Below are 25,519 nucleotides of genomic sequence, written 5' to 3' on the forward strand. Positions count from 1 at the left end.
ACCTCAAACAAGTCAGGATACATAAGAGATAGGAAAGCTTTCCTGTGTTAAAATTTTAGTTTCAAACATTACTTCACAGTTTTTGGAATTCGATCCTCTCTGTTAATGAATAGATGGACAACATTTGAAGTCATGCCACTCTTCTGAAATGAAAGGTCAAGTAGAACATTCACCGTCAGGTTGCCTAGTTTTCAAGTGTTGAGTCATGCTGCAAAAGGGCAAGGGTACAGAATGGTAGGAGAGATGGATTCACACCTCACATAGGTCATGTGAGTATCAAATCACTCCATTCTGGCACTGGAGAGCTCTCTTGGTGTCTGAGTCAGAATTCTTAACCAATGGGAGCCAGAGGAACACAAGCTGCCCCTTTTAATTCAGGAGGAGAAAAATGTGTGGAATGTTATTTGCCTAACTGTGACCTCAATTCAGACAACATGCCTGGGCAGGTAAGTCAGGCTCTAGAATCTGGTAGCTTGAAGCATCAAGGGTGTGCTTTGCAGTTCTAACATTTCAAACAGAAATACTTCCCAGGAGAAAAGAGTCTCCCCTTTGCTGATAAGGACAGTATACAATGGAATTCATTAAAAAAGAATCACCCAGACCAGCAGAGCTTGTGCTATTAAAATAACATCTTCTCTCAGAAGTGACAGATCTTCCCTTTGAGAGCAGGTTTGGATTCTGTAAACAGCCCAAATGCAGGAAGCTTGGAGGGAACAAAGACTCACTTTAGAAATCCGAAGAACTGGAAAAGTGAACACTGCAGGGATCAAATCCTGTAGTGTATGATATTTTTTTTTAATCTATGTGTTCCACTGTTCACACTTTTCCTGACTGCTCTGAGGGCTGTCACTTGTAGGCCAGTAGTGTGAGTTGTCTCATAAAGGAACACTCAGTTACATGGGGCCACTTAGACTCTCGGCCTGGCGGACTTCGCATATACCTGGCACTCCATACCTAGATATATATGCTTGAGGATGCCCAGATCTAAGAGCTGGGGTTTTGAGTCAATTTTTGTTAAAATAAATTCTATATCATTTGTATTTTTAGTATTGATACTGAATCTGGTATCTCATGCCAGTTTCTTTTAAAAAAATCATCTAATGCTCTAGAAATGTATGGATTATCTTTTATCAAAGTGAAATTTATCTCATTTGTGATACTTGTATTAAAGTAAACATGAGGAAAGACTGAAAGGAAATCTATGTTACAATAAAACCATGAATGTATGGAGAATTGACTCAGTCCCCATCTTTTTCAATGATAGAATTACGTACGTGATTTGGATCAACATTGTAAAACGAGAGACTTAGATGGGCAAGAAGAAAAAGACCTTACAGATAAAAATGTGTCTTCTCCACCCATGTTCTTGGAACTGGTAATGTGTAGCAGCTTCTAGAGAAAGCTAGGTGGAAATTCTATGGTATCCACTAAACTCATTGAGTGACAGGTCACCATCACTGCTTTTAGATTTCAAATGAAGCTGTTATCACAGGCTGAGAATTTGTTAGTCACCATCAAAATGTTAATAAAGGATATCTCATAAGAACAAAAGGAGAGAGGTTTTCCTCAAAATATTCATTTATAACAATCCATGATGTAACTTTAAGCTATATACCAAATAAGCTATATGTTATAAGCTACGTATGCCTCATATGTCACATTTATAAACTATATAGACTCTATGTAAGAATTTTTCTATAAGTTCTTTTTAACCCTGTCTACAGATTTGGACAATATTTGAGGAACAATTGTTTTCTCTTACTTAAATGCTTTTCCAACATAAAATTAACTGACTAAACTATGATTCTCTTCCTCACAAAATTAGAAGCACTGCTCTTTTTTTTTAAATCCCATTTTATCTTTCAAGAGGCTCCATGAACAGGAGGCAGCATCTGGAGAAACATGAACTGGGAAGATCCTGAATGTGGGAAATAGCTCCAGCTATGCCTTTGGGAAAGTCATGACCTACTCAGGCTCCAGTTTCCTAGGTCGTCTGAGATAGTCACATCAAAGTCTCAGAGGAAGAGGGTCTCCACTAAGTGTGTATGGTGGGATTACAAGGGACTTTGAAGGAGATTAGGTCCTTAAAGGAATGGTTGAATCCTCAGATCTTCTCATAGGACAGGAGCTAAAGTGGCCAGGCTTAGCGAATAGTAACCCTGGCTGGCCATGTTAAATTTGGATTTTTGATAAATCCAGAATAAAATGTTAATGTAAATATATCCCAAGTATTTATATGACAAGCCCAGAAATATTAGGAGATTGATGTTTATTTGTAGAAAGAATGATCCAGCGCTTATGATGGAAATTTTAGTAAAGAGTGTAAAGTGTTGGGGTATATGTGTCAACTGTTTTTTCTTTTCTTTTCTTTTCTTTTCTTTTCTTTTCTTTTCTCTTCTTTTCTTTTCTAATTTCCTTCCCCCCAATCTTTATCAGTCTTGATTGAAGCTTGTTTTTAGCATCTGGCTGGAACTGTTACATCATGAAATGCTTCAATCTGTAGGGAGATCTCAGTTAAAATAGCTCAAATGAAAAGGAAGTATAGGGCTTACTCAACAGAAGGTCTGCAGCAAAGGAGTCATAAAAGGCTCAGGGTTTCCCTTTATTGTTCTGTGGAGACATCTTCAAGATATTGGTTTCGGCTTTCAGGCCTGCTGTTTTTTGGTTCTGAAATGGCTAGATTATGCATTCATATAAATGCTTTCAAATAAAAGAAAGTCACAAGCTTCTTGTAGATGACCTTTCTTTCTGAGCAAAGAAATGCCCTTCCCAGCCATTCCTCCCTTCGTGTAGTCCTAGAAAGCATTAGGCAGAACCATGTCTCATGTCGCCAGAAAGATGGTACAGGGGAGGTTTCAAATGCTTTTGTCTGTTGCTGTAGAAAGCAGCTTCAGTGAGTTCTGGAAGAAGCCTTAGGTACTGTGGGTTTCAGCTTTCTCATTTAAGAAGCGAAGTCCCTTCTTGATGAGTAAGCACCAAACAAGAGGAATGATTTTTACCTGGGGGACCACTGAATAAGAACAAGAAACATTTGTTTTTCTTTTCCTTCTCCTCCTCCTCCTCTTCTCCCCCACCTCCACCCCGAGGATGCAGTTTTTTGGAAGGACATTGTACATTGGACTCTCACCAAAAATAGAGATCCATATCAACCCTAATATAGCCCTTTCACCATACTATCCCCCTCACCCCTTTTTTTCAGAATGCTTAAAGATAAAAGGAGAAAATTGTGAAGAATCTTCATCCAGAATTGGGCACAGAAGCTGGAAGCTGGCCCAGTTGATAATGTGTTGGCTGGGCAAGCAAAAAGGCCCGAGTTCAGTCCCCAGGACCCATGTGAAATAGTCAATCAAGGTGTTACACACTTGTCATTTCAGCACTGGCAAGAGAGAGACAGGTGGACCCCTGTTGGCCAGCCAGGCTAGCCTACCATGTGCAACCTAGGCCAGTGATGGACCCTGTTTTAAAAACAACTATGTGTGGTGCTTGAGGAATAACACCTGTGGTTGTCTTTTAGTTTTCACATGCACATGTATACATAAACACATAACGAATAAGGCACAGTCTTACTAAGGGTGCACATGGAAATGTCAAAAAAGTTGGTAGAGTTGTTTCATGGAGTGGCTTTTTTTTCCCTGTCAGGATTCATCTCAATGTCGTTGCATTCTTAAGCACACCATCAGCAGAAGGGTAATAGAAATGATAATTTTCCTTCAGTACCAATGCCTGCTCAGGTGAGTGCCACGTAGTGGCTTTAACCTCCAGCTTCTCTGATCAGGAAAAGCAGTGCAATGTGCTGTGGTGTGTGGAATGCTTAATCAGCCTCGGGGCCTATGAACTAGCTTAGTTCTGATCTTCACAAGATTTTACATGCTTTTGTCTATCATGTAGCAGAGTTACGTGTAAGTTCTTTCACAGAACTCCTAAAACATGAGTATTTTAACATATTCCCCCAAAGCTTATATAAAATTCTAAGCTGCATTTTGTCAAATATGTCTACAGTGCCACATGCGGAGAAAAACTGGTGAATAGCTTTGTTATGCTAGACGCACTGTTGTATGCATGACATCTTGGGTCTATTTAATCTCAAAACAACTTACTGAGTTATTTTTTCAGGCGATTGATTCATGCAGGGTCTTATAATCTAGTGGACATCAGCAACAGAAGAATTATTGCCAACAGCGATGTCTGTAAGGGGAGATATGCAGACGTTTTGCAAATAGTTGATAGCATTCCCACCTCCACCCCCTTAGGCTGTGTTTTTGCTTGTCTATTGAAACAGAATTTCTGCTTCAGGTTGAATTTAAACCTGGTTCTTATATCCAAAACAGAGCTCATGATTATGAGAGATAGCCAATCAGAGATGTTTTCTTAAGAATGAGCTGCCTACTTTCTGCTGCCCCCTGGCAAGGGAAGGCACATTCTTTGCAATTCACGCCATTGTACATTCCAAACATGGTAGGTCACTCATTAATTATTCTCAGGAAGAGTGGTCAAAGTTCCCTTCTTCCTTTGGGTGATAGCGATAGAACAGCAAAGAACAAATCTCCGGATATATAGTAGTTAAGCAGGGCCTGATACAACACCCCTGGGAAATGAGAGCACATCCTCTTTTGGTCCTTCAATGGAAGAGGGGCCTGCTTCTTGAGGGTACACGTAACTTTTGAGCATTCTTATTCTAACACAGTTAACACAGAATAGATCAGACTCTGGAACTGTGGTTTGGCTCTTGAGATCCACATTGTACAGGGCGGGTTTGTAGAGGCCTCTGGAAGGAAAAGGTTGGGTATGGAGGAAGGCATAGTCAGAGTATGATGAAACTGAAGTGATGGACTTCATCAGCTCTGAAAAAAAATGTGGAAGAAAAGATTTTTATACATATTACATAATACTTAAATTTATTTTTATAATATATTTTTTTATTTATTATAATAGATTCACTTTTTATCCCAGCTATAGCCGCCACCCTCATCCCTTCCCAATCCTACACTTCCTTCCTCCCTCGTCTCCTCCTATGCCCCTTCCCCAGTCCACTGATAGGTGAGGACCTCCTACTCTTCTATCTGACCCTAGCCTATCAGGTCTCATCAGGACTGTCTTTCATAGTCTTCCTCTGTGGCCTGGTAAGGCTGCCCCCCCCCGACCCCATGCAGGGGGAGGTGATCAAAGAGCTATCCACTGAGTTCATGTCAGAGATAGCTCCTGTTCCCCTTACTAGGGAGCCCATTTGGAGACTGAGCTGCCACGAGAAGAAAAGATTTTTTTAATAATAATTTTTATTTTTTTACATTAATCACAGGTTATTTACTTTGTATCCCAGCCGTAGCCCCTTCCTTCATTCCCTCTCAATCTCACCCTCCCTCTCTCATCTCCTCCCTGTCCCTTTCCAAGTCCACTGAAAGGGGAGGTCCTCTTCCCCTTCCATCTGACCCTAGCCTATCAGGTAGCTTCAGGAGGAAGAAAAGATTTAAAGGTGAACATTAGACCAAAAAAAAATATTATGTAAAGATTATATTTCCAGATGTGTGTTTTTATCTATTTTCCAGTGGCATAGACATCATGTTTGTTACTTTACAGTAGAAAAATCACATGATTTTGTATTTAAAAATTTTATCTTATTATATATTCAATAATTGTTGGCTAAAAACTGTACATGTGTTTTTAGACAACAGTAGAATGAAGTAGAACTACACTTCCCATAGAATGGGACAAATACTAATGTATCCATTCTTTAGCTTGATTCATGAATGTCAGAACATTCACCAGGTCTCAGCTCTTGTTCTGTAAGCTACCAGTGAGGCCCAAGGCCTTTAAAAATCTTGCTCACCAAAATAAACAGAAAGATAGATTTAAAAAAAAAAACAACTATTTTTTCCATAGTTAATAGACATGCAAAAAAACCTGTGAAAAATGTGTTTTTCAATAGAACCAAGAATTACTGGGGATATTAAAAAGTATACTGTTGGGCTTTAAAAGAATTTGAGGCTAAGAGCTTACATTTCAACTTTGTTACCCCAAAGAGATAGCTTCAGATTACAACAGTGTTTAAAAAAAAAATCTTAGCATACCCTTCCAGGACTGTAATTTTAAGTGAATTTTTACTCGGAGAAATGTATTTTAAAATCTAACCTGACTCAGAGGAAAATTCCCAGTTATGATTCTCTGGCTGGGGCATCTGTTTGCCTCTCCCAGAATTTCACTTGCTCCCCACCTCTTGGCAGTGACAAATTCTGTGTGAACTCAGAACTGAGCAGGGTATTACCAGTCACTCAATCTCTAGCATTTCCTAGAACTACAAACCAGGCAGCCACAGGGCAGGCCTGTCAGTTCTTGCTATTGGTGACACATGAATACAGACAATTGGATCTGATCATGGGTTGCCTAGTAATTCTCTTGGGAGAAATTTCCTCTGGTCTTAAGCACAGATCCTTGAGAATATAAAAACTAGGTTTCCTGCTTGGTTAGGAAAGGGGTCATGCTGATATGCAGAACTGAAAGGAGTATTTTCTTCATCCCTTGTAAAGCCAGGAGGAGGCTGACCCAAAAATGGACACAGATTTGCCCTAGAATTCAGAGAACATGAAAATATTTTCAGTGGCCAACCCAGGGTTGCTCTTGTAAAGAGACATAAAGACTCCGAATGAAACTTTAGCACGAACAGCTGGTAGAGACAGATTTGCTTGATATCCTTATAGATGTCCTTACATCTGTCTCTCAAAAACATTACCAAGATGTGTCCTATGTGAAAGGACACTAAGGGTCATTCAATTCAACATGTCTTGACTGCTAGGACATATTCCATAAGCACATTTAAGTACCTTATTGTCTTTCTACAGGTTCCTTTTGCTCTTCCATTTCTTCAATTATCTAACCTCTTCTCACTAAGTTTCTCAACCAGTGTGTGAATCATTCTCTTTGTTCCTTATATATTGGGAGGAAGTCTTTGCATTTATGAAATGGAAACCATAGGACTGACCTTCCTATTACAATAAAGGCTTTTTAGACAACTAACTTACTTTCTCTGTGACTTTCAAGTCAGCCATCTAATATCTTTTGAGACTTATGAACAAAGATGTATCTAACTTTACTTTTTCTTCATGAACAGTCTTCTCTAAGTTTTGAGTCTTGTATCTTATTTTCCATGTTCTGTTTTATATTTTGTTTTTTCTGGGTCTCTTGTAGCCCAAGCTGGCCTCAAGCTTACTATGTAGTCAGTATTGGTCTTGAACTCCTAAACTTCCTGCCTATATGTCCTGAATGCTGGGATTATAGGTGTGCACTAAGGTATAAACTCAAAGTGTATTGTATACTCAAAGCATATCTTGTTAAGAATTTGATCTGTGCTTATATCTTTTCTATCCAGAGTTTTCCTCTGATATCTTCTGTGCATCTTTGGATTCTACATTATCCATATATGCAAAGATCTCACAGTGTTCCTGAATGGAGATATATATGTGTGCGCATGGTATATGATAAAACCATTTTTAACTTCATATAGCTGTGCAGGCAGCTTCTGATTTGCAATGCTTCTTGAAACCTTAGCAATACTGTCTGGAGACTTTCTCATTAGACTTTTAAACAGAAGATAACTAGTAGGAATTAAATATGTTAAGGTCTTATTCAATAGAGTTAAAATTACCAGTGCTTTTGTTTAGAAACAGTGCCTCCTACCCTTCAGTTGGAGGGAGAGGGTGATAAGACCCTAAATTCCACTGAGGTGACCTTTCTCTGATTCAGCCAATATGGGTTAGACTTAAGAGTAGCAGAACTCAAATTGTCGTATGCTAATCAAAATACCATTGGGCATATACATTACGTTGTTAGAAGAGTTTCTGGATGTTCAAAGGGCCTTTGGGACATCAGGAAAACTTATTGTGATTGACTTTAGGATCACAAGAAATTATAGCATCAAGATTCTTCACTTAAAAAAAAAGTCACTAAATTTAACTAAATAAGCAAGATGACACAAACCTATGATCCTAGTATGTGGAAGGTGGAGATAAGGGGATAGGGTCAGCTTCATCTACATCACATGCTGGAGACCAGCCTGGGCTATGTGACATGACCTTTTAAAAAAAATAACTAACTAACCAGCCAGCGAGCCAGCCAACCAACCAACCAACCAGTTAACCAACCAACTAACTAAACAAACAAACAATCAAACAAACCCAGTTACATGGGACTTGTCACACATAAGCATATCGTTTGCATCTTAGTAAAGCTCTTCAATGTACAGGCATATAGGGAAAGTTACTGTTTCCTCATTCTCACAAAACAAGGGAATATGGATTTATTTCACTCACTGTTTCAGAGAGTCTGGTCCATGGTTACTTAACTTGATCATGGGAAGTATGTCAATGTGGAGGAGCTTGAGGTAGAGGAGAATAGTTGACTCTTTTACCTACAAGAAAGCAGAGTGAAAGGGAATGCTGGTCCTCTGTTGGCCTTTCCCTTTCATTGCATGTGGGCCTCAGCCCATGAAACGGTGCTGCTTACACTTAGGGTGGGTCTTCTGGTCTCAGTCAGTCTTCTATATAGACATGCCCTGCCACAGACACCAGAGTGCCTCACTATTCCTTGTACTTCCCAATCCAGTCAAGTAGAGAACAAAGAACAGCCATCTTGAGCTGCTTTGAGAGAAAAGACACATAGAGCCAGATACATATATTTGCTGCCTGGAGCTCCACCATTAGTTAAAAGCAACCTTTTTAAAAAGCCTGCCATTGTCGGAAGCTTAGAATATTCAGGTGGCATGGAATGCGGAGGGGACGGGAAGGGAAAACATACTTGGGCTAGTTCTCCCCTTACTTGAGCCTGCTGAGGGAAATTTGTGTCATTTAGAAAGAAAACTTGGGTCCAAAGTTTTCTTTCAGACGAGAGATTAGTCTGTGAATTTTCAGCAGTTGGTTACTTTGGGTTGTTTTAAAATCAACTTCAGGGACGTATTAACTGGCGGGTAGCTGGCTGCTTGCACTGAATATGCACAAGATCATTGCTACAGTGTGACAAAGACTGTATCTAACCCCCCAAACAGTTTGTTCTTGAAACTGCTCTCTCTGTGCCTTTGGTTTGAAACAGAATGGCTTTCCGGTCATAACCAATAACCATATTGACTGGGCTTTTTATAGAAATGGGACTACAGTCTTCATTTCAGGCTTTTTGGACTAGTATCTTAGTGGTAGTTCACTTGTTCATATGCTAGATGTTTGATTCTTTTTCTTGTCTAATAATATTCCACTGTTTATCTATTACCTGTTGGAGCATCTGGGTTACTTCCAATTTTTTGCTAATTGTGCATAAAGCTGCTATGGAGTGTTTCCAGGTTCTGTTATTGTGCACAAAGCTAATGTAAATATTTGTATACAAGTCACTGCATGGACATATGTTTCCATTTCTTTTGTATAAATACTTAAAATGGAATGTCTGGATCATATGTTTAACTTTTTAAGGAACCAACAACTCCTTCTAAAAGAGTGAGCCATATTCCATTCCAGCAGGGTTCTGGTTGCCTAACATCCTCATTAATATTTTATAATTCCCATTGCATTAATTAGGGTCATTCTAATGGGTGTCACTGCCTTATCATTCTAGTTTCAATTCCCACTTACTGATGAGTAGTATGCTTCACATATTTTCATGTTAACCACCTCCAGCAATGCGGTATCTATTTAAATTGATCAGTTATTTGATGAGATTTTCTTCTCTTCTCTTCCTCCCTTCCTCTTTCCCTCCCTCCTTTTGTGGTTTACTTGAGATAGGGTGTCATGTAGTTCAGGCTGGTCTCAAACTCACTACAGAGCTGAGGACGACCTGTCTCTGCCTCCTCTCAAGTGCTGGAATTTAGGTATACCTGCCATGCCTGGGTAGGTTATTTGCTTTTTTGTTTCTTTTATTGAAAAAAATATTTTTATATTAATTACAGTTTATTCATTTTGTATACAAGCTGTAGCCCCCTCCCTCACTCCCTTCCAATCCCACCCTCCCTCTTTAATCTCCTCCCATATTCCTCTCCAAGTCCACTGATAGGGGAGGTCTGTACTTTTGTTGAGTATGCTTATTGTAAACACTTTTTTATTCTTTGTGGGATAGTCATGCTTAACCATGTTTTTTGTTTTTAGACTTATTTATTTATTATGTATACATTTTTTTTTCTGAATGTGAGCCAGAAAAAGCTACTAGATCTCATTATAGATGGTTATGAGCCACCATGTGGTTGCTGGGAATTGAACTCAGGACCTCTGGGAGAGCAGACAGTTCTCTTAACCTGTGAGCCATTTCTCCAGCCCTCAACAATGTCTTTTAAATGTGAAAAATATAATTTTGGTAAATCCTACTTGTAATTTCCTTTATAATATGTTTTGTCCTGTTTCGGAAGCCTTGCCAAAACCCAGTATCAATAAAGTTTTGTCCTTGTTTTCCTCTAGAAATTTTATTATTTGTACTTTGATTTAGGTCTTTGATAATTTTGTGATATTTTATGTATATTGAGATACAGAAGAATGTTTGTTTAAAAAATATGAGGCTATCAAAAATCTTTCCATGCTATGGTTTGAGTGTGTCATTTTCCCTCTGAAGCTCATGTTGACATTTTATCCATATTGTGAGGTGTAAAGAGGCTGGAATGGCAAACTGTCGTGTTTAGAGGTAAGGCCTTTGCAGCCTTTGCAGTGTGCTTAGGTTTAGACAAGGTCATCAATGTAGAGCCCAGGATTGGCTGTGGTGGCTCCGGAAGAAGAGAGGGAGACAACACTGAAGATACAAACATGGGTTTCCTGTCTTTCACCAGAAGATTTCATCATCTTGAGACTACCAACCAGTAGGCCATCATAAGATGAAGACTCTTGACCTTGATCCTCCAGAACTGTGAGCCCAGGTTCTCTACAACTTAGTCTGTGGCACTGTGCTATTAGCAACAGAAATTGGCCTAATGCATTCTGGAATATCTGGCTCTCCTTGCCATGTTTTTTTTCCAATGTCATGGACTAAAGAAGTGTGGCCATTTCTGGCCATTGTTTCCCCTGTCTGTCATTCATAACTGCTACAACACCTTGATTACTGCAAATGTCATCTTGATTGCTATAGATAGCACGAGTTTTCCATCTTCCTTTTCATGTTTGTTTTGGTTGTTCTAGATATATCAAATCTATAAGTAAGTTTTTGAAGAATGTCTGTTTCAGTAACAATGCCTCTGCTGAATTTGGAATGGGGTTGCTCTGAATACATAAATTTGGGTAGAAATCACATCTTAACAATAGAATCATTCAATGAACCTATGATCGCCCAATGACCTATGAATTAGTCTTTAAATACAACCTCAAATGTGATTTTTTTTCACTTTTCATATGATTCTTCCTTAGTTTCTCTCAGCAATGTTCCATAGTTTTCAGCGAGAAATTGTCCTATGTCTTTTGTTAAGTGAGCACAAAGGATGCTGTTATTTTTAGGTGCTCTTACAAACAGAATTTTAAATTTAAATTTAAAAATTTTTTAACACTGGTATACAAAGCATTGGTTGAAGTATTAAGTTTCACATGATTCTTTTAAGATTTTCTATATAAATTCTTACACTATATATAAGTGGAATTCAGTTTTCTTCTCTTCTGATCTGATTTTGGTTTCACTTGTTTTTGCCCTTCTTTCATTGCTACACAGTTTTTGGTATTGTTTACAAGAGTCACTCACATTATATGAAAATTTTTGTATGCAGTGGCAGGGAGAAAAAAAATGAGCATAGCAGATCCATACGGGCAAGTAGTGGTATCTGAACTTTTTGATTATAATTTTCCGTTGGCTTTTAAAAAAAATTTCCTAAGAGGTTGAGCAGACACCTCAAACTGTTGCTCATTGAAAGGCAGGGTAATCGCTGATGGAGTAAAGAAATTAAGATGTGGCAAACAGACAGGTTTATAGTTCAAATGAAGCAAGCATCAGTTGCTGCCTGTTTTGCTGTCGCTCTTGCTCTCTGGATCATGCATATGGAAGTTCCTTAGAGCTGGATTTAAGGAAAGAGAAATGAACTAGAAATATGATAAGCCTGTGTTGTTTTAGATGAAAAATATTGTTGGTGTCAGAAGCCTTTGTGATTGCTCAAGTAGGTCAGTTCTCGGAAAACGTGTCACTCACGTGTGTGTGTGTATGTGTGTGTATAGATATGTGTATATATAATACACTAATAAAGAACATTGCAATGGAGGGAGGATGGGGGGAGTTGTATCAGGCAGGGAAGGGTAGGAGTGATATATAGTGCGTATGTGAAGTTCCCCAAAAAGATTAGGAAAAGAAATATATAATAAAAAATTAGAATGAATTTTTGACCTTTTTTTTTTTTTTTACCTCAAACTCAGACTAAAGTTATCACTACACTTTTTCGATCATCTAACATAACTGTTCTATTAGGTGATATTGATTTACCTCTGACTCTGTGATGCTAGATTGCATATTCCTTGTGTATGGGGGAATAGTCACCATCACATTCCCTATCCCAGCATAGACCATGGCTAACAGTATGTACTCAATTGTCAGATTGATTTAAATGCCAATACAACCATGTTTGTGTTTATCTTATGTGTTCATTCACTAGACAACTATTTTTTTTTCCAGTACTTGAACACATAGGTCTGGAGTGGGTGTTGGATAAATAAACAGTGTATTTGAGATAGTGATACAACCTATGGTAGAAGAATGAGTGACAAGAACCTGGTCTTGGGAGGCCAGCAAAGGCTCCCTGATGGAGAGATAATTTGATGTTATAAGTGGAGATATGAATGAAGAGTGGTGAAATGGGAATGAAGAAGCCTTTCCAGATGAAGGATCAGTCCTGTGTAAGAAGGAGGATTGGATAAAGATACAAGCAGGAAAATGTACATGGCTCGATGGTGAAGGAGAAGATTATTCTGTTCTGTTAAGGCTTCATCCTGAGTTAGTTAACAAAAGTATGTAATTAGCAGAAGTAGACTCAGTCTCTTGATTTAGAAAGTATCCTCTGGCTTTTATGGTGGAAAGTGATTGAAGTGGCTAAGACATCATTTGGGAGATAGCTGCTGATTCCTGGCTTAGGATGACGGTGAGCTGATGTAAACAGAGTAGGATTAGGGGAAAATTAATAGAATTTAGGCTCTGATTAATTTGGGTAGCAATAGAGAAAATTGCTAATGGTGAGTCTTGGGTTTGGGATTTGGGGGAAAATGACAATTGGCAATGTCAAGGAATGAGCTCTTGAAGCCAGGTGTAGGATTAGTTTGGAGAAGATTACTTCAGGTTAATTTCTTCTTAGGCAACTGAAAGCCAATGCTCATCATATTTATTCCATCATTATCAATAATCCTCCTCCCTGGCTGTTTCTTTATAGCATCTTTATTTTCAGAGTCATATTCATCATTGGTTCCTTCTCCTGAGCCTGCCCTCTAGCTGACAAGGATTCTGTCTATTTATATTTGAGACAGGGTCTTTCTGTATAACTCAGGTTTTCCTGGAGCTTGAGATCCTCCTGCCTTGGCCCTCTGCATGTCGAGATTGCAAACATAAGCCTCCACACCCAACTCAACAAGATCTTTCTCCAACAGTGTCTCCTGAGCCATCTTGTTGCTCCGTTTACTCAGTGATAACTCAAACTTCCACACTCATGTCTGAACTCTTTCCAGCTAGCAATGTTTCTGGTACTCACAATGGTAGTGACTGTCTTTAAACATTTCTATCACTACCACTCATGTCCATACCTTCTTCTCCAGTAAGAACACCAGTAGCTCATCACTTTTTCCTTGGGCCTTATGTATTTCTGCCTACGGAAGCTTTGCTGATGTTCTCTCTGCTCTGGAGAACTTCATCACCCTCTATTCAGTTCAGGCGCCAGTGGCTATGAGCTTTCTACCAACCCCCGCAGAGGTCTAGGCAACTCTCTGGGAGCGATCCCCTGGGATATAATTTGACTTGCTTTCTTGTCTCTGTCTTCTCAAGCTTGTGATACACATGCAGAGTGAGGAAACCAGATCAGAGTCAGGTAATAGTTCATGGTGACATTTCTTCTCGGTGTAGTGGGACACTGGCTGTACCAGCCTGGGCATTTGTCTACTGCGTTTGGGACACCCCCCTGGGCTGTAGCAGTCACTGTATCAGGTACCAAGATTACAATCCTGCTTCCTACTGCCATTGTTCACTATCCCATTGACAGGGCTAAGAAAGCTGTCTTTATTAGGCAGGCATGCTACATGCTTTTTGTCCCATGGGAACCTAGAGGAAGCCCTGGTGTCCAGCCTGACAGACAACCTCTATCCTTTGTCTCATTTTCCTTTTGCAACACAGTCTGTCCCTCTTGTAAATTAGCACACTTCTTTACAGAAACCACACTTTCATACCGAGGTTTATTTCCAGTTTTGCATATTTCTGGCAACAATAGCCTTCTTTATTCTTCTCCCTGACCCAGCAAGGAATAGTTTTCTACCCTATATTAGTACAGTTCTCAGGGTGGATGTGCATGCTACAGAAGAGATGGAGCATCAAAAGATGGCCCTCAGCAGAACAAAAGCAGTCCATCTGGAGTAGCTGGTGCTCTTTTGTTTTTTGTTTAGGGTACCCCTCCATCCCCTCCTCCCAGCTCCTTCTTCCACTTCTCCTTCCCCCTTTCCCTCTTTCTTTCTCCCCAGAAAAGCAGAGCCCTTTCCCCCATATTAACCTTCCCCAGTACATCAAGTCACATCAGGACTGTGCATATCTTCATCTCCTGAGACCAGGCAAGGCATCCCTGCCAGGGGGGAAGTAATCCAAAAGCAGGCAATAGAGTCCATGTTAGAAACGGCCCCCCCTTCAGTCACCAGGCATCCCATAAGAAGACCTAGTCACTCGTAGGCCACATGGGTGCAGGGGGCCTAGGTCCAGCTCATGCATGCTCATGAGTTGATGTCTCAATCTCTGAAAGCCCCATGGAACTGGGTTACTTGTCTCTGTTTGTCTTCTTGTGACTTTACTGTCCCCTCCATGTCCTTCCATCTTTCCCCCAAGACTTCCTTAAGACCCCGAGAGTTCAGCCCCATGCTTGGCTGCAAGTCCTAGCATCTGTCTCAATTGGCTATTGGCTGGAGCCTCCCAGACAACAGTCAAGTTAGGCTCCTGTCTGAAAGCATAGCAGACTATCATTCTTAGTGTCAGGGGCTGGCTCTCTACCGTGAGGTGGGTCTCAGGTTGGGCCAATTATTGCTTGGAGTTTCCCTCTATCTTTGTTCCCTCATTAGCCCTACACTTCTTGTAGGCAGGGGAGTTTTGGATCACAGGTTTTATAGGTGGGTTGTTGATCTCATCCTTCCATTAGTCCTGCCTGGTTAGGAGGTGGTCACTTAGTCTCCATGTCCCCCAACCCCTTTAGGAGTCTCAGCTAGAATCAGACTCATATCCTCCCAGGAGCCTATCCTGTCTCAGGCTTCCAGCTTGAGCAAGAGATGTCTCTCCCCAGTTTCGCTTCTTGTTCCCATCCCTCTCACCTTTCATCCCTGCTCTCCCCACATCTGATCCCCACCCTTGTTTCCTTCCCTAGTCCATCTCCTGCCCAGTTCCCTCTCTTCATCCACTTCTGCTGTCTATTCTATTTCCCCCTCTGAGGGACATTCAGGCACCCTCCCTTGGGCCCTCCTTGTTACTTAGCTTCTTTGTCTGTGGATTGTAATGATTGTAATCATTGTAATGATTGTAATCCTATACTATAGGTCTAATATCCACTTATAAGTAAGTACATACCATGTGCATCTTTCTGTAACCTGTGCTCTTATACTCTTTTACAAAGAGTGGGTTTCTTTCACATTTAGGGATCATGCCCTGGATTATTTGCTGCTTCTCTCACAGGCCCAAATGTTCTCTCCTAAGGAGTATGCTTTATATAGAAAGGGCCACCAGGATATCTTTCCCTGGCATTGTTCATGGCTTTAGCTTATGGAGGGGCACATATAAGAGATGAGAATAAGACGGGGGACGGGCCCAGGGGTTATGCCCCTCCTGTCTTCCTGCCTTCCAGCTGTTATAGGAAAGAGTCGACCATCTATAGCAAAAGGCACCCCCTCCATCAGTCCAGTTCTTTCGACTCTGTTTGTCCTATCTCCAAGGTCAGTTATGATAATAGGCTCTATTTTTGCTACTATGGAACACTTAGCCATCCCTCGATGTTCTCTTTGCCCTGTTCTTTGAACTCTCTTTGTTAAGTTATTCAACATGCCTTCTGTTTGCTACATGGACCCCAATTAATATAATGCCCATTCAGAGTAAGCCTAACTTACCTTACCTCTTTAGTGACAGAAGTGGGATCCCATGGCTTTCCTTCCCGTGGTACTGCACACGATGACAGTCCACCACAAACTCACCTATAACCCTAGATTACAAAAGATAAAAAGAAGCCAGACTCAATAGTTCTCTGTTGGCCCACAGTTACTTTTGAAAATTCATGCTTGCTGACATGAGCCCTGTTACTGCAGGTGTTCTGAATTTTTTATTTTTATGTGTGCTTTGGTCTTGACCCTTCTCTTTGCAGGGTTCCCAATTAACTATGAGGGACTGAGACCATATTTTCTTATTCCCAGAGAGTGGAAGTACCTTGGAGAGACTATGCTTGTCTAAATCACAGGAAAATCACTCTGGTATTACACCTGTAAAATACTGACTAAAATCCTCCTTTGTGCATCAGCTAGCTTGTCACTAGAAGGTGAATCTGACAAGGTGTTCCAAGAGGATTTGGGCTTCAGAGCCACTACCTTCAGGGTAACTTGGAAATGCTTACTTGCATACTTTCTTCTGCTCAGCCAGGACAGTCATCATGCTCTGAACTGGACAACTTATCAGACAGCATCAGAAAGAAACTTTAACCAGGTACCTGAGTAGAGTTCACCGTCCATTGGAGGCCTTGGGTGATCTTGGTTTTAATACACTGGCCTTCATTGATCATAGATAGTCCTGGAAGAAATTTCTAGCATATTTTCAAGTTATTTTAGCTGGCTGTTTTATCGGCCAGTCCTAAAATATATACTCCTCCCCTTCCTTCTTCATGATCCATCCCAATAAAAACAGTCACTCTTTCCCTCAAAGTGCATTATAGCTGCCTCTCAGGGAAAGATGCTTTTCATCCATATATTAAGGTTACAGGTTCCAGGAGGGCCAGCAAATGCAGACCTGAAATGAATGTCTCCAAGCAGAAGTCCTGCGTGTCACACAAGGACAAAGCAAATGGCCCAGAGGAAGCATCATGTAAATCATTCAGTGGAGAGTGCCAAACATTTCACTGCATTCCTTCCCGAGTCCAAAGCCCAAACAGCCTAGCACCCTCAACTCTCACCTAGAAGCCGGGGAGGGAAAACGAGCTGTGAATAACTATGGGGGAAGTGTGAGGGGTAGTGGGACCTGAAAGGACCACCTTCCAATCTACAGTCACACAGTATTTTGTATCCAGCTATGAATCAAAATTCTTGAGCTCAGTTTATGGCTCGAAAGGACCTAAACTCCTGTTATCATCATCAATGTAAGTTTTCAGTGATGGAGCCCTGACTTGTATAAGATTCCATGATTCTTAAAGGATGTTGATCTACCTGTGTGTCATTTGATTTGGGGGATTGGTGTAGGTGGGGTTCAGGTGCCAGAGTTAATAGATAGTGGTAATACATTATAGTCTTGAGAATATAAGAGCTTTTTGTTTTGCCACAGTATACCCAAGGGTATATGTATGTTATGGAATTATATATATATATATATATATATATATATATATATATATATATATATAATGTCTAAAGAAAGCTTCAACACATTTTTTTGTTTTTTTTTAATTTTTCATCAATTACACTTTATTCATTCTGCATCCCCCCATAAGCCCCTTCCTCCTCCCTCTGCAATGCATGCCACTCCCCAAGACCACTGATAGGGGAGGTTCTCCTCTCCTTTCTGATCTTAGTCTATCAGTTCACATCAAAAGTGGCTGCATTGTCCTCTACTATGGCCTGGTAAGGCTGCTCCCCCCCAGGGGGAGGTGATCAAAGAGCAGGCCAATCAGATTATGTCAGAGGCAGTACCTCTTCACGTTACTTTGTAACCCAATTGGACTCTGAACTGCCCTGGGCTACATCTGTGCAGGGGTTCTGGGTTATCTCTATGAATAGTCCTTGGTTGGAGTATGAGTCTCTGGGAAGTTCCCTGTGTTCAAATTTTCTGGTTCTGTTGCTCTCCTTGTGTAGACCCTGTCCTCTTCAGCTCTTACTATTTCCCAGTTCTTTCATAAAATTCCCTTCACTCTGCCCAACAGTTGCCCATCAGGCTCAGCATCTGCATTGATAGTCTGAAGGGCAGAGGCTTTCAGAGGCCCTCTGTGGTAGGTTCCTAGGTTGTTTCCTGTTTTCTTCTTCTTCTGATGTCCATCCTCTTTGCCTTTCCGGATGGGGATTGGACATTTTAGTTAGGGTCCTCTCTCTTGCTTAGTTTCTTTAGATGCACAGGTTTTAGTGGGTTTGTCCTATGTTGTATGTCTATATGAGTGAGTATATACCATGTGTGTCTTTTTGCTTCTGAGACAACTCACTCAGGATGATCCTTTCCAGATCCCACCATTTACCTGCAAATTTCATGATTTCCTTATTTTTCATTGCTGAGTAATATTCCATTGTGTAGATGTACCACAATTTCTGCATCCATTCTTCAGTTGAGGGGCATCTGGGTTGTTTCCAGCTTCTGGCTATTACAAATAAAGCTGCTACAAACATGGTTGAGCAAATGTCCTTTTTGTGTACTTAAGCCTCTTTTGGATATATGCCCAGGAGTGGTATGGCTGGATCTTGAGGAAGCGCTATTCCTAGTTGTCTGAGAAAGCGCCAGATTGATTTCCAGAGTGGTTGTACAAGTTTACATTCCCACCAGCAGTGGAGAAGGGTTCCCCTTTCTCCACAACCTCTCCAGCATGTGTTTTCACTTGAGTTTTTGATCTTGGCCATTCTCATGGGTATAAGGTGAAATCTCAGGGTTGTTTTGATTTGCATTTCCCTAATGGCTAATGAGGTTGAGCATTTCTTTAAGTGCTTCTCTGTCATTCGATATTCCTCTACAGAGAATTCTCTGTTTAGCTCTGTTCCCCATTTTTTTTTAAGTGGATTACTTGGTTTGCTGCTTTTCAGCTTCTTTAGTTCTTTATATATACTGGATATGAGTCCTCTGTCAGATAAAGGGTTGGTGAAGATTCTTTCCCAATCTGTAGGCGGTTGCTTTGTTTTGATGACGGTATCCTTTGCTTTGCAGAAGCTCTTCAGTTTCATGAGGTCCCATTTTATTGATTGTTGCTCTTAGAGCCTGTGCTGTTGGTGTTCTGTTCAGGAAGTTTTCTCCTGTACCAATGAGTTCTAGGGTATTTCCCACTTTTTTTTCAAGCCGATTTAATGTGTCTGGTTTTATGTTGAGGTCTTTGATCCACTTGGACTTCAGTTTTGTGCAGGGTGATAAGTATGGATCTATTTTCATTTTTCTACATGTAGACATCCAGTTGGACCAGCACCATTTGTTGAAGATGCTGTCTTTTTTCCATTGAATGGTTTTGGCATCTTTGTCAAAGATCAGGTGTCCGTAAGTGTGTGGGTTTATTTCTGGGTCCTCTGTTCGGTTCCATTGATCCACCATTGTGTTTCTATGCCAGTACCATGCATTTTTTAAAACTGCTTCAACACATTTTTAAATTACGAAAATATTGGTTTTTTTTAAACTCTTTGAAACAACACTTATTGGGGTTTATAAAAAGTAATTATTGTAGGAAAAAAATAGCCTGCCCTCTCAGGTGTAGGAAGTAAGTGGCATTGGATCTAAGGCACTCGTGAAACTTGAAAAAAGAAGTGGGTTTCCTTCCAAGGTGTAACAGCAGCACTATGAAACAGATCACGTGTATATAGCATCTTGTACTGAAACACAAAGCCTAATTCAATATCTTATGCTTTATAGTTTTATGACTGTTATGACAAAGTGTCACAAGCTTGTTGGCCTCAGACAGTGGAAATTGATGTGTCACTATTCTAGATAAGAGAAATATAAAATCAAGATTACAGCACGGAGAAAGCAGCATCAATAAGATGGTAAAAGCAGGAGACTCCAGTCTTCATCTCTCTCAAGAAAATAAAGGTAGCTGTCATGAACAAATAAGGCCTTGGGAGGGAACCCCCCCCCAAAAAAAAAAATAGAAGTAACACAAAGTGAGCAAACTCCCAAATAGCCACCTACAAAGAATTGCTGGGGGTGGCTAGGAAAAAAGAAGGAAGAGGCTATCAGCCATATGGAGGGTACCACTATGGTCTTTGGTAGCTTGCTTCTATTGCAGATGATACTGACGTTTTGACCACCAATGTTATAAAAGGCATCCTTGCCACTAACCTCAATGAGAATGAAGCTGATGCCCAAATCCGTCTGTGTTCTAGATGCTGCAGCTGTGACCATATGCTCACACCCCACACTCTGGATCTGTAGCCACACTGAATGTGCCCTCTTCTCTAACACCAGGGCTGTTGCTGTAGGCAGCTCTTTGAGTCCTGCTTGGTTTATGCACACCACTTCGCATGCCCTAGCTTTGAAGCTGCCCCGTACATGCTCGTGCTTCCCCCTTTTGAGGTAAGATGACAGTGAGTCATCCCAGGAAGCTGCTGAAGCAGCTTGTGTAGCTGAAGTCAACACTTGAGCTCTGTGGCTTCACTATATACCCTGGTACCACACAAAAGTCCAGCCCCTGCTGCTATGGGCTGGACCTTAGCCTGGCCAAGGATTTTTGGTTGTTTGTTTGCTTGTTTTGGACATACCTGCACTCAACACACCATCTCTGTCATCTCCGTATTTGTATGTACCTTCCCCCCCAGCATCCAGCACCTTTAGGTGCTCCACAGACACTCCCATCTCCAACACACTGACGCTCAAGTATTGGAGCCATTGCCATCACAGCTCCAGAAACTGTGATTGTCCCTTACATACATGTCCTGGAGACCTAGATGGCAGATACCACTGCCTCTGCAAGCGTTTGCCTCTCCTCGAGAGGGTAAACTATGACCATCAGTTCCACACTGGGAGAAAAATAAACTAGAAGGATCCCAGCATCCTTTGCCATCAAAGATTCCAGCTATCCTGGTTATTGCTGTATCCCTCAGACCCTTGGCTGCTGAGGACCACAGAACCCTTCCATACCAGCTGACAGACATGTATGGTGGTTTATGGTGCTGCTTCCTAACTAGGGCAAGAAATGTCAAACCCTACACATCTGGTGCCCTAGCATGAGCCATAGTCCAAGGTCTTTTTTTCACCAGAATCAGGCCATGAAATTTAGAAGCAGGGACTGCTCCATTAGATTCATAGACAGCAATGCAGGAAAACAAGATAAATGAAAATCATGGAAAAGGGACAAACCAAAGGGATTGCATAACATTCCATGAAACTACCCTTTATCCATAAGATAAAATGGACAAAATAAAAAGTCAAACAGAATCAACAGAACTGATTGAGCAGACAAAATCACCTGTGAACACAGATGTTTATTTGGAACCATTCAGTCAGAAAAGAGTGAAGAGCCTATTGGCTTCACAGAAAACAGAGAGGTAAAGTTCAAATTACAGAATTCAGAGTGATGGAGAGAAAAGGATAACAATCTTACTTAAGGAAATAATAATAATAATAAAAACAAACCCACAGCCAGACACTATGCTCTCAAGAGTGAGACCTTAGAACACTCAGCCCCAAAAGGGATGTCTCCATCAAATCTCTTCCCTCTCGGTTCAGTGAACTCTGTGCAAGAGGAGCCACAAAGAGTGTAAGAGCCAGAGAGGATGGAGGACACCAGGCTGAGGCAGCATGCAGCACATGTCTACATCAAATGGGGTCCTAGAGCTGGGGTCCCCGGAGTCTCACCGGGGAAACAAGCCACTCTTTGGGGTAGGCCCCCACACCCAGCAGCAGAAGGCCAAGAGAAAACAAACTCAGTGTCATCTTTGGAGGTTTGTTGTCTCCTAAAGGTTTGAAAGAGGCTTTAAAAAATTGCAGGTGCTTTGTGTACATATTATGGCCTCCAGTTTTATGCTTTTATGGGATTGCAGTGTATGCAGATTGTTGTGTCTCTGTATATATATGTTTCTATGCTCATGTGCGTACATGTTTTTCTTGTGTTTTTGTTGTTGTTGTTTTGTTTTGTACTATTCTGATTCTTTGGTTCTTTTTGTTTATTTAATTTTTTGTTTTAGTCTGATTTGTTTGTTTTTATTTTATCTTATTTTACTATTATCCCTTAGATGACTGTTTGCTAATGAGAGAAAAAAAAATAAAGGTGTGGATCTGGATGGGAGGAGAGTTGGTGAGGAACTGGGAGGAGAACAGGGAGGGGAAACCATAATTAGAATATATTGTATGAAAAACCCCTCATTTTTTTTTAATGGTAGTGCGACTGTGTACTAAGGAAAAGATTGAAGACAGAAGTTAGAAATTTAAAAAAGGAAATGGTGCTAGGGAATGAACCCAGGGTTTGTTGTATGTTAGGTATATATTAGGAAGCTACAACCTAGTTCAGAAGGCACACTTAGGGAAAAGAATGAAACAGAAACTTTAAACATATCAATCCTAGAGATTACTGTCAGAAGTTCACTGTGTTGCAAGAAGCAGTATCCTTTACCACCATCTGAGAGAACTGTGAGTCCACATCTAGAGAACATTTTACGGCTTAGGTATATCTCTATATTATATTCGTAGGCTTCATGCACACTGGGAGCAAAGGTGACCAATCTTTTTTAAATCTTATTTTACTAGCAACACAAAGCATTTACCTGCTGAAAATTACTAAGCAACGGAGGCACAAATATCAAGCTAGAAATGAAGAAGCGCCAGCAACATGTATGTGAGTGGACGTTAAGTCAGTGGATTTCAATATTAAACCTCCCCAGCAAAATTCCTCCTATAAAAGATACATGTACGTTTCTTAGCCGGAAACCATGTAGTATCATTTACAGAATCTCACATAGTCCATCATCCCTGTGTTCATTAGCATACTTGCTCTGTTCCTTCAAGGAGAAAATGTCCTAGTGGTATTGGCAAAAATAAGCTCGTTCTCATTTAGGAACCTTCCTCTAAAGGGCATGATTGTACCTCAGTATTTTAGGTACCAGAACCATAACATCGCTATAGAGACAGCAAAACTGCCCACTGTAGCTCAACACAGCGACAGGTCTGTTGCTGCTGCTGTACATTATCGGTCTCCAGTGATGCTAGTTTCATAAACACTCTGCCCAGGACTGGTCCATGTGACATGTGTGATGAGCTTATTCTAGACCACGGGAGAATATACTTTATGCATTTATAAATGTCTGAATTTTCCCTTTTTGTTGCAAATCCCCACTGACTTGGTCAGTGTCCACTGTCCTGGAAACGTGGTCTCCCTTCCAATGTACTGACAGATTCAACTCGGCACATATAAGCCTGGAGGACAGATCAGAGACTAGGATCAGCTGCAAGGACAGTGTTCCCTCATAAAGCGGATGACAGCTCCTGGCTCCTCCTCATATAGTGGCATGATCTTTTAACAAAGTGGTTTTCTAGCATGTTTTTTTTTTTTTTTTTCTTTCACACTGAGTGGAACCTTGAAGCTCACTGAGACTCCTGGGTTTCACAAAGAGGAAAGTGATGCATTAACTGATGGGGTTCTAGAGCTGGGGTCCCAAGCCTGAACCCATCCCATTCCTTGACTATTCTCCTACCAGGTGGTCTAGAACTCATTGCCACCATTTGCTGATTTGAATTCGGCCGCTTGTCAATGTAAAACCACTCACCCAAGCTTGGGATGCGGGATTTCGGTCATAAAGCCATAGATAGCACTGACAGTGATGAACAAGGAGGGAGTTCTGTACACAGGAGCTAAGGGCATATACATCCTCATAAGACCTTATGATAGTTTACATAATGTCTCTTAAAATATTTAGTACCATTACATATTTATTGCCAAACTACTCTGTATCTAAACTTGCCTTGAACTTGTTTATATTTTGGCTTTTACAACTAGTTCAGGTAATACATTCCATATGTGCACTTCCCATCTAGACAAAAAGGACTTCTTGTTAACTTGGAGCCTATATTTTATCAAAACTGTTGCTGACATAATCGAGTGAGTACCAGGATTTATTGTGCCATAAAGCTCCTAGGGAGAAAGCACTCTGAGGGTGTCCTCTGTAAAATGGGTCTTTGAGTATCTGTGCACCAAAGCAGAATAATCAGACAATGACTTTCCACTGGTCTCAGCCATTAAACCTTTCTGGATTAGGAACAACAGAAAAACAACTCTGTATTGAAAGTCAGGTAACATTGCTAAAGATTCACTATCCTATGTGGCATACTTCCTTGTCGAGGTTAACATAGCACATATTCTATTATCAATTTGTCTTCTTCCACCAGAAAATCGGCAGCAAAAAACTGACATACACAGTAGTGATGTGATAAACGTTGAGTAATTGAAGCTGTGGAGACATGAGTCCAAAACCTAGCTTGGGCCTGATGCTATCTTCCCTGGGTCATCTCATGTCATACCCGAGTGTCCTCCATGGAGCTTGTCCTCCTCTTAAGACGTGTTTTTGACAGTTTGTAATAAATCTTACATGTGTGAGCCTGTGGAGGGCCTCTCAACACAGCAAAGAAAACAAAGCATGTATAATTCCCAATTTGCAGATGTGCAAACACACTTAGAGAAGCAAGTAGATGTGCTCATGATCATGTTGGTAGAAACAGGTAATGCTGTAGACTCCACACTACACCAGTCATTTTAAACACTTGACCACAGCTTAGAAAAAGAATCTTAAGACTCCAAACATCAAATGTACATACACACAACTAAGGCTTTGTAAAAGCTTTATAAAAGAATGCTCATGCAAATATAATATTCTTAGGTACTTTTAACAGACATGACTTCTAACACACATGTGTGTATATTTTTCTGCACAACTTCCTTACTCTATCTTTTCTCCTTTCAGTATTGGGAGATATATTACTTCATCTTCGTTAGGTATTCTTTAAGGTCACCCAGCTAGCAAAAGTAGTTCCTCATGCTGGAGTTAGAGCATGAGAGTCAAGAGAGACAAAAATTGAAAGTTTTTTGCAAAATCAGAAGGGGAACAGAATCCAGGCCTGTATGGCTGAATGATTTGGGCAGGAAGCAGTTAAGGGACTGTGAGATGCTCTGAGCTGCCAAGACCACCTCCATGCTTCTGCAAGATTAGACAGAGAACAGATGTGAAGCGAGCCAGAGGCCTTCAGAGGAAGATAGTGATGACATGCATTGACCTTGCTGAGGGCCTGACAAAGGGACCATGAGCTCTTTGAAGTCATAGCAGTGGGGCCATTCTTTATGGACTCTCCAAGGTTATATAGACTTTTTTCCCCCAACAGAAAAAGTTTAATTACAGCCAGTTGTTTACAAGGAAGGGAAATGAGCCCAGCGGGGGCTATCAGGGTGACTGCACAGAAAGTAAACAAATGAGTTGCAAAACAGCTGAGGTTTTCTTGAGTTCTTTGTGGCTGA

At 40.7% G+C, this 25,519-nt stretch overlaps 1 long non-coding RNA gene across 7 annotated transcripts in view; it reads right to left on the minus strand.

Annotated features, from left to right (window-relative positions):
• Positions 1-2,548: 2,548 nt before the first annotated feature.
• The window catches only part of LOC132653602 (uncharacterized), a 133,203-nt gene continuing 110,232 nt past the window's right edge, over positions 2,549-25,519 (minus strand). For 3 of the 7 annotated variants that reach the window (XR_009591335.1, XR_009591338.1, XR_009591336.1), the window contains 4 exons: positions 16,259-16,345; positions 8,301-8,398; positions 4,098-4,841; positions 2,549-3,010 (listed from right to left, as the gene is read on the minus strand). This is a non-coding gene — a long non-coding RNA (uncharacterized LOC132653602). Of the gene's footprint in view, positions 3,011-4,097; positions 4,842-8,300; positions 8,399-16,253; positions 16,346-25,519 lie in introns of all 7 variants that reach the window. The other 4 variants (XR_009591340.1, XR_009591339.1, XR_009591337.1 and 1 more) reach the window with 2 other exon arrangements.

The sequence above is a fragment of the Meriones unguiculatus genome, chromosome 4, assembly GCF_030254825.1.
Source record: "Meriones unguiculatus strain TT.TT164.6M chromosome 4, Bangor_MerUng_6.1, whole genome shotgun sequence".
In the NCBI taxonomy this organism is placed as follows: domain Eukaryota; kingdom Metazoa; phylum Chordata; class Mammalia; order Rodentia; family Muridae; genus Meriones; species Meriones unguiculatus.